General features: G+C 37.1%; 1 pseudogene; it reads left to right on the top strand.

The window, feature by feature from the left end:
* The first annotated feature begins 6,507 nt into the window (after positions 1–6,507).
* LOC127252832 (purple acid phosphatase 10-like) lies at positions 6,508–10,328 on the top strand (annotated as a pseudogene).
* The last annotated feature ends 319 nt before the right edge of the window (positions 10,329–10,647 follow it).

The raw sequence follows: 10,647 nt of genomic DNA, 5'->3' as shown, positions 1-10,647 counted from the left end.
TGATCTTAGACACTCTTCACTCAAGTTTGAAATATATTTTTGAAATTTACTTTTTATTGTTGAACTTTTATCATCAACAAGAACATAACAGATTTTTTCCGTGAGAGAGATTAAAATTAATTTTTGATACGTTATTTTTTTTTAAAAAAAAGTTAAAGAACTGAGGAAATTTTAGGTATAGTCATTGAACATGAGAAAACTGATCCCAAAAAATCCGATCTCATTGCAACACGTTTTAACAACATATAATTTTATTTGATAAGTTTAAATTTGTTTTGAATCAGTCAAAACAACCATAAGATAAAATACAAAAATAAATGAATTGAATTTACTGTGATTGGGCCCGGCCCACGAACCCCATGGCCCCAACGTCCAAGGTTCAATCTTGTCTATGTATATATATAGGGAAAAAAAATATTTTTTGTCTCAATATAATCAAAATTCATCAATTTTGGTTCAAATATAAAAATCTTATCAATTTTGGTCCCTCTATAACCAAAACTCATCATTTTTTGTCCCAATAATTTTATTTTATTTTATTTTTATCAATTTTAGTCCCAATATAACCAAAACTCATCAGTTTTGGTCCCAATATAATAAAACCTTATCTTTTTTGGTCCCACCGTAAAAAACCGACGGAAAATGCTGACGTGGACTTAACGGAGTCGAGCTGGCAGGTGACCTGGAATGAACACGGCCGTGTACCATAAAACACGCCCGTGAACATACAAGTTAGTATCCGCCAGTCACCATACACGGCCGTGTGACATTGAACACGGCCGTGTAAATTGATTACGGCCATGGTACCTGGCAGTGTCAACACACGGCCGTGTGAATAAAACGAACACGGTTGTGTTCATCTGAACGGGCAATTCCCGCGATGAAACACGGCCATGTTAACGTTTCACACGACCGTGTTAGAGTTCACGGCCATGGACTCAGGCTGTGTTTCTGCCACGGTCGTGTGTTGTTGTGACACGGCCGTGTTGGCATCGTCTTTCTGTAACGTTTATTCTTCCCAGCCATGTTTTCCATTTACATTTTATTTCTCATGGCGAAAAAGATGACGAAAAAGATTTCTACTCATCTGGTAAGTAAAGTATACAATATATTTTATCTTCTATCGATTATATGTTGATATAATTTATAGTTTTAGTGTATTTTTAGGGTTTTTTAAATTGTGTATTTAGTGATATATGATGTATATGTTTTAAGTTGATTATATATATATATTTGCATATTTTGTTTGAATCTTATATTTATAATTTTTAAATATTGTATTGTTATTGTTTTCTTAGTTATATCTTTTTTTTTTAGTATTCTTGTAGGTGAAGAAAATATTTATCGAAAATGACCGATGAAAACAATAGAATGATTGAGAAGGGAAAAAATATACAGTTAGATCATGAAGATATGAGAGAAGAAGAATCGGAGTTTGAGGATCCCGATTATTTGATGGAAGAGGAGGATATGAAAGCTAATTTAATAGATCAATTGTTATACAAAGATATGGTAGATTATTCGTACGTCAAAATTTTGACGATGAGATGTCTTTGGAAGATTCACACGAAAATGAACTCACAAGTATTGCCGGGTCCGGTACAGAACTCAACAATTCTCAAACGGTGTACGATCCATCTACCAAGTACAATCCATCGTTTGTACTCGGAATGATTTTTAGTTCAAAAAAAGAGTTTAAAGAGGCCATCCAAAATCATGCTATCTTGACGATGAGGACTCTATATTTTGTCAAAAATGACAAAAGAAGAATGTATGTTCAATGCTCAGTTCAAAGTTGTAATTGGAGAATAAATGCTTTGAAAGTGAGCGATCAATCGACATATCAAATCAGAACCTATCAATCAAAGCATGATTGTATGTGTGATTTAAATGTCAAGAATGTAAAGTCTTTCTGGCTTGCGAAAAATACGAACCGTTGTTTCGATCGGACCCTTCAAGACGTGTGAAAGGATTTAGAGTTGATGTTTCCGAAGATATTAGATGTAATGTATCCTATCAACAAGCATATAGGGCGAAGAAGAGAGCACTCAAAGCAATTGATGGTGATGCAGAGGAGCAATATGGAAAGTTGTGGGATTATGCTAAAGCACTGCGGCAATCGAATCCGGGATCACGCGTCTCGATGGAGTTGGAAGGGGAGTTTATAAATGGACGACGACGATTTAGCAAATATTATATATATTTCAAATCGCTCGTTCTTGGATTTCAATCCGGTTGTCGACCTGTGATTGGGGTCAATGGATGTCATTTAAAGGGTCCGTGTCAAGGTATCTTGTTAACTGCGATTGCAATTGATCATAATAACGAATTATTTCCTTTGGCATACGCTGTTGTTGGGAGTGAGACACGTGAGCCATGGGAATAGTTTTTCATACTGCTGAAAGATGATCTAGATATAGAACGTGATGAGTCGTGTACATTCATATCAGACAAACAAAAAGGACTTGTTCCTACTATGGAAAAGATTTTTCCCGGATCAGAAAAAAGAGTTTGTGTACGACATCTTTACGGTAATATGAAAAGTGTTGGATTCAAGGGGCTTGCATATAAACGACTTATTTGGATAGCAACAGATGCAACCACGGTTCCCGAGTTCGAGGATGCTATGAAGGAGATCAAAGAGTTAGATGAAAGATGTGTAGATTGGTTAGCCGACAAGCCAATGGTCGAGTTCACATTTTGCGACATTTTCGAATTGTGATATGATTTTGAACAACTTATGTTAATCTTTCAATAGTATTATATTGGATGCAAGAGATATGCCAATTTTGCCTATGTTGGAATGGATTAGGAGATATCTGTTGTCACGGCTTGCAAAACAAAGAGAAATGGCACTTCGAAAATGGGAGAATATGCAGTTTTGCCCCAAAATAGTGAAGATCATGGAAAAAAACATTCGAGAAGCTTCATCATGTGTTCCAGTTAGGGCCGATGATTGGACCTACGAGGTGGGTTGTTCTGATTGCAGCAGGTTTGTAGTAGATATTTTGAAGAAGTCGTGCGGGTGTAGAAAATGGGATTTATGTGGGATTCCTTGTCGTCATGGAATGAGTGCCATCTGCGGTCAACAGCTAGATCTAGCGGACTTTGTTGATGAAGTATATAGTGTTGAGAACTTCAAAAAGGTTTATTCATATTCTATTGGCCCCATGAATGGAGCACAACTGTGGCCAAAAACTGGTTTGCCTCCACAATTTTCACCTATTGTAAAACGCTCTGTTGGCCGGCCTAAAACAACAAGAAGGCGTGATCCTGATGAGATTATGGAGAAGGGATACACAAGGAGACAAAAAGGAGATACCAATAGTTTGCCAAAACAAAAAAGACGAGTAACTTGTAAGTTTTGTGGTCTTATTGGTCACACACTTAGGGGTTGTCAACAGAGAAAACTCAGTTGTATGAATCAAATTCCACTGCAAGAATTACGCAAGCTACTGAAGGATTATTATCTCAAACAAGTGATATTCCTGCACAACAAGAGCTTCCATCGGGTGAACACGAGGAGCCGCAAAAGGGTACAAGCTCCCACAACAAAATTAACGGTATGATTTTGTATTAATTATGTTTGAATATACAACTCTTTATGAATAATCTATGAATTTTTATGCAATAGGTGATAAGAAGAACTTTGACCCGAGGAAATACACAAACTTGAATCACGTTGGAACGTCACAGGGAATACGACAATAACGCATTGATTTTGGAGATTTTTAGAATAGATTGTCATGTTTTGATATATTGCAATGCTTGGACTTGTTTTGAGATTATTGATATTTTGGTTGCAATGGGATTAAAAAGTTTGAAATTCATTGAATTTTATTTTATTTTTTTTTGGAAATTTAATGATATTAGGAATATTAGGTTGTAAAGACATGCAATAGGAGTGAACACTTGGAAAAAATGAAGGTCCACACGGCCTTGTGTACCTTGACGTTCGATAGCAAAGGTTGACAGAGAGTTACACGGCTGTGCAAAACATCCACACAGCCGTGTTCATGTTGACAGAAAGTTACATAGCTGTGTGCAGAAATTCACACGGCCGTGTTCATGTTCACAGATTGAGTAAACTGATCCAGAGATTTACACGGCCGTGGCTTACCGTCACACGGCCGTGTTTAGTTCGTCACCAATTTCCAGTAAGATACACGGTCGTGTGGCTTTCAACACGGTCATGTGGAATTCATGTAATTCGAGGAAATATTAGGGTGTCACATGAGCGTTTAGGTGGGCCGTTTTTTTACACGGATGTGTGTGTGTTTGTACACGGCTGTGTACGGCGAATTTAAAGTCTTTTCACAGGTTCACGGGTGTGGAGATCCTATGCACGGGCGTGTTGGATTTGATTAGAAAGTTTTAAACCTCTCTTCCGGTCGAACGCGCAGAGACCGATTTCTATTTCTTCTCATGTTTTTTCTTTTCCGGCAATGGCGACGACGGATCATCGGCGGACGAGGGCGGACAACATCTATTTGGGGAAAGTTTAGGTTGAACTTGTCTTTTTGTTGAAGTATAAGGTAATGTGTGAATATATTTATTTATTTTTTTTCCATAAATTTTCTTATGATTTATTCTTTGTTTCTATTGAGTTTAGTTGATAATATTTTTTTTTTGTATTTTTTGTTCGATTTAAGGTATCAGAATATGTTTATATTTTGTAAGAATGATTTTTACTTGAAATTATATATTATTTGATATTTTGGTTGCTTTTTGCATGGATATTTTGCGCAAAATAAAATTTTCATTTTGCATTTTATTTTTAATGTAGAGTAATAATGGCTGGGGGTAAGGTAAGGGCAAGAGAGTTCGAACAGATGCAAGTTCTTCAGCGAGGGTGGATACAACAAATGATTTTTTAGGTTTTGGTGAATTAGAACATGTTGAACGTTACGAAAGATTTAGGAGTAAATCTTTTTTCAAAGAGCAAATATATCGATTGGAATGTTTTCGCTATGTTGGGAATGCGGGAGGAGGTAGAGGCTTTAGTTTTGGTTTGAGCGTGGGTTCGTTTTTTTTCAGATTTTGGAGCCGAGTTACAGAAATTTTACTTTAGAGTTTATGTCAACTCTTGATTATGGATCAGTGAACTATAATTACGAAAAACCTAAGACTTTGACGTTTAGATTACTAGGAAAGATGTTTTCGATATCATTCGCCGATTTTTCAGTGATAATGAGTTTATATGACCGGGACTCTGTGGAAACGGATGACTTCCAAGCCTTGCCTACTCTTATGCCTATTCAATCTGCCATGTACTGGTCCCAAATTAGCACCGAAGCAGCTTACAATTCTGCACGTTCTAAGGCATCGACTCTTCGGTACCCGCCACTACGGTATATACATTATATTCTAGCTCACTCACTTTCCGGTCGGGGCGAGAGCACTGGGGCAGTTTCGAATATTGATTTATGCTATCTTTGGAGTATGCTAGAGCGTCACCTTATAAATTTGGTTTTTATGCTTGCTCGATTTATGATACATCAGGTCGAGGATGGCCGTTTGGGGAAAATCTCTCTTGGTCCGTATTTTACTTGACTGGCAAGGGGCCTTGGGCTTTTAGAGGAAGAGATTGAGGATCCGATTTGTGTCATGCAGCCTTGTGGTTTTCGAACGTTGCAGATGATGGGTATGGTTAGGAAGGTGACGAGGGGAGGAGTAGATAGATATGTATTGGTTGATAGGGTTGATACACCAGGAGATGGGGTTGATCAGCTTCCAGGTGATCAGGGTGAGCCAGAGGGTGATCAGGGTGCGCCAGAGGATGATCAACCGTACCGCATGGTTCAGAATACCATGCCCATTGACAGGTCAGCCATTGATGACTTACGCATGGATCTGCATCGCCGTATGGACGAGTTGCAAATGGAGGTACATCGCCAGATGGACAGTATGCGGTTGGAGATGAGATCTTCATTTTCGCGTATTTTTCAGCATCTATCCATTCCTATTTCACCAAACGATGGTGCTCCTCATGCATCTACACCGGGACACGGCGATGTCACAATTGATACAAATGCTTTGTTTGCGGATCATCCAAACAGAAACGAGGACGAGTAGCTTTCTGTTTTTTGTATTTTGCGTGTAGTATGTAATGATTTTTTGTTTTAAATATGTATTATTCCTTACAATAATCTAAAGACAGATGTTTGGGTTATTTTTACTAATTTTAATTCAAACTTCAAAATTGGTTAAACTTAAAAAAAAAAAATATTAACATTTAATCTCCAAACAGAAAGATACACACCCTTATGAAACTTAACACGACCATGTAAAATACGAGGGAGATAACAGAAATAACGACGCCAACACGGCCGTGTCACAACAACACACGGCCGTGGTAGAAACTCAGCCTGATCCATGGCTGTGAACTCTAACACGGTCGTGTGAAACGTTAACATGGCCGTGTTTCTTCGCGGGAATTGCCCGTTCAGATGAACACAGCCGTGTTCGTTTTATTCACACGGCCGTGTGTCGACACAACCAGGAAACATGGCCGTAATCAATTTACACGGCCGTGTTCAATGTCACACGGCCGTGTATGGTGACTGGCGGATGCTGACTTGTATGTTCACGGGCGTGTTTTCTGGTACACGGCCGTGTTCATTCCAGGTCACTTGCCAGCTCGACTCCGTTAAGTCCACGTAAGCATTTTCCGTTGGTTTGTTGACGGTGAGACAAAAAAAAGATAAGGTTTGATTATATTGGGACAAAAAATGATGAGTTTTGGTTATATTGGGACTAAAATTGATAAAGATTTTATATTCGGACAAAAAATGATGAGTTTTGGTTATATTGGGACCAACATTGATAAGATTTTTATATTGGGATCAAAATTGATGAATTTTTGTTATATTAGGACCAAAAATATTTTTTTCCCAATATATAGATAGATCAAGAAGACACACGGTGGTTAATGTTTACGTATAAAATTTCAAACATTCTTCAAAATATATTTATACATAACCTAAGAGTATTTGCAATAGAGATCCCCACTTCATAAGCAATACTTCCTCGGTATACTAAAGTCGTATCACTATTTTATTTTAGTTTTTGTCCACTAAATTTATATACAATCTATTTATAATAAATAATTTTATCAACCCATAATTTTATTATTCTTAATTTAAGAAATAATAACTAATTTGTCACTTTTCTATGGATAAACTATTTTTTTTTGTTTCGTATTTGATCCATTTTATCATTTTAGGACTTTAAATGGACCATGTCTGAAAATAGTTTCATAAGTAAAAAGTTTTCGCTAAAATAATCTTCGGGTGTCAAACTCGCCACGTTGGTCCACCGTTAACGCAGCTGACATATCATTGTCACGTAGATGCCCAGCTGAGAAGGTCAGAGAAAGGAAGAGCGCCGACGAGTTTCGATCGGAATCGACATTATCAACAATCTGATTTTTCTGCTCCTTAAGAAGCCGACCTCCAGCTAATGTGTGGTGATTTTTGGTGTGCTTGCTGAAATACTTGAGCTGCTTCAGCTTGGTGCTGCTGGAAATACGCCGCCAGTTCCCCGAACTTCTTCTGCAGATCGAACTCTATCTCCAACTGCTGCTCGCCTCACCGGAACTGGATGGTACCGTGGATGACGGTTATTCCTTTGAAACCAAAATAACTCTGATATGTTGAAATTGTCCGACTCCATTCTCAATCGAGCAAAAATTAAAAAGGAAGCGATCAGGTTGTGGAACAGAAATTCCGATCAACATTCGTCAGCGCTTCCTCTCTTTTACAGCTGGGTAGTAGGTCTGGAAATAAAAACACGGGCGTGTTCTATAGAAAACGCTAGTGTTGGATCTGAATCACCTACACAGGACCAAAATTGATGAATAAGTTTTTTAATGGGATTAATTTTGATAAATATTTTTGAATGAGACTAAAAATGAAAAAAAAAATAATAAGATTTCAACGGGACTACTTATGATTTTTGCTCCAAATTAATATATTAGAAATAAGATAATATAAAAAAGTTAAAATTATAAAAAGTAAATAATGATACTAATTATAAACAAACAAAATTAAGTTTTTGCATCGGGTTTCTTAAATAAGTTTAAAATTTTCAGATTTTCGGGACTAGTTCGTATCAGGTTTCTCAGATTTGTTTGAGTCATCGGATGACTTGAAACAAACCATTGACCTAGATCTGACCCAAAAAAATTCGTATCGTATTCGAATTGTCAGACTTTTTGTAATATTCACGGCTTAACCCGACACACAAATACGACCGGAAAAACGGATTGACACCCTTATAAGAACTCAAGTATGGGTTCGAACCTGGACAATCCCAATAAATTTGGCATGTGTGTGCACGCGTGTGTTAAACAAGACACTTACACATTATGGTCTTGGAGAGCTTTAAATATCATAGCCTAAACTTGGAACTTCCCAGTGCTTCAAAATGATTGAATTGAAGTTTTGTGAGCTTTTTGACAGGGGATTTGGGGCAGAGTTACGACTCAAACGAGACACTTACACATTATGAGCAGAATCCGAAGAAGGGGCTTCTTATGCCGATAGGTACGATTTCCATGACAATAGGAGGTGGGATTCATGGGGGAGGTTTGTGGAGAGGAGTGTGGCTTTCCAACCCTGGATTTGGACTGCTGGAAATCATGAGATCGATTTCGATCCTAAAATTGTAAGTGTTCTTCATCTCCTTTAACTATGTAGTTTCTGTCATTAGAGGGATCATATCATAGAATCAATCCCTATTTTCATTTAGTCACAACTGCTTGAGCTTCTCAAATTCCATTTCTGAAAAAGAATTATGTTTATGCTCGCTGTTGGATTAGAGGATGAGTAGATATCTGGTAATTTAGGAGATGAAATTAAAGAATGTATTGTCGGTTCTTACTTTTAGGTGTGTTGTATGAATATATTTTTTGTGCTGAAATCGATGATAACATATGTTGTATGCGATCAACTAGGCTTACAGCTGTTAAATCTTTGCAGGGCGAAACGAAACCATTCAAGCCTTATAAGCACCGTTATTACGTCCCGTACAAAGCATCGAAGAGCACCGAACCATTTTGGTACTCTATCAAGAGAGCTTCAGCACATATCGTAGTTCTGGCTTCTTATTCAGCATATGGTTGGTAAATAAACAAAATGCAATTGAAAAACTCGTCAAAATGGCGTGCAACTACTTGTTTTTTATTCTTTTTTGCTCGTTTTTGAAAGGTAAATACACTCCTCAATACACGTGGCTCGAAGAAGAGCTGCCGAAGGTAAACAGATCGGAGATGACATGTACACGCCTATGAACGATTGGTATGTTGCATCAAACACGTCCACCTTGCCACAGATTGATTGCTTTTATTCACATTCTTCCATCAAAATCAGTTTCATATCTTTATATAGGTATATATACTTTTGTACGTGTTTATTCTCTATAAAATGATAAATATTTCAGGAACGCGTGTCTAACATTGCGTACAATGTTGTGAATGGAATTTGTACACCGGTGAGAGACCAGTCGGCCCCTGTTTACATAATCATCGGAGATGGAGGAAATCTCGAAGGCGTAAGAAACACACAACACAGATAATATGTAATGTTTTAAATGAAATTTTAAAATTGTTTAATATATTAAAAAAATAAATATTTGATTTGATTCTTATAAAATACATGTGAGATTCATAACAATCACTAAATAAATCCTAATGAAGGCTGTAATGATTGTAATGTAATGTCAGCATGACAGAGCCACAACCAAAATACTCGGCATTCCGGGAGGCGAGCTTTGGGCATGCGACATTCGCTATAAAGAACAGGACACACGCGTACTACAGCTGGCACCGGAACCATGATGGGGTCGTGGTGGAAGCCGACTCCATGTGGTTCTTCAACAGGTACTGTCATTCTATCGACGATTCTACTGCTACCACTGCTCAATAATAATAATAGTAATTTGTTATAGGGTACTTGTATTTCCGACTGCAGTCGTTGTGCTGCTTTGTAAGGAAGCAGTACAAATTTCTGGATATTTTTTAAAAATATCTAAGGGAAATGCTTATTTCCGACTATTGAACTATTGCTTTATCTGTGGAACTCTAGTTTAAGTCGCCAACATCCTAAAGATAATAAATGTAAAACTACTATTCAATATTGATGTTAGCTCGAGCATTGTATTGAAGGAAACAATAAACATTAACCCGCACGAAGGGAGAAACTATCTAATCTATCTAATGGAGCCAATTATTCATAATGGAATCGCTTGCACCATGAGGGTTCTTGAAAAAGAATTCGTTGTCCGAATTCAAATTGCTAATTATTACGAAATCTGACACATTCGTTTAGAAAAACAAAAATATTCTATTGTTGTTCTAAAGATTCTATACTTTATCAGAATCATAGGAATGAGTACTATTGGTAGATCAAACCACACACTCAAACATATAAAACATATTTAGCCGAAGCTTTTCTTCCTATTCATATCCACACAAGCACTTGCGAAGATCCATACATAACTTACTTACCAATTAAGCAAATTAACTTAGCCAGTGAATACAAAGTTTAGGATGTCTCATTTGCGCCCATGAATCATTTTACCCATGAGAATATATATAAATATTGAGGTTAGAAACAATTCAAATCCATACTTGCAAGTGTCAATCAA

The sequence above is a fragment of the Andrographis paniculata genome, unplaced genomic scaffold (assembly GCF_009805555.1).
Source record: "Andrographis paniculata isolate CXL003 unplaced genomic scaffold, ASM980555v1 Contig49END, whole genome shotgun sequence".
Classification (NCBI taxonomy): domain Eukaryota; kingdom Viridiplantae; phylum Streptophyta; class Magnoliopsida; order Lamiales; family Acanthaceae; genus Andrographis; species Andrographis paniculata.
Note: the sequence above shows the minus strand (reverse complement) of the source record. Positions and strands in the feature narration are given on the sequence as shown.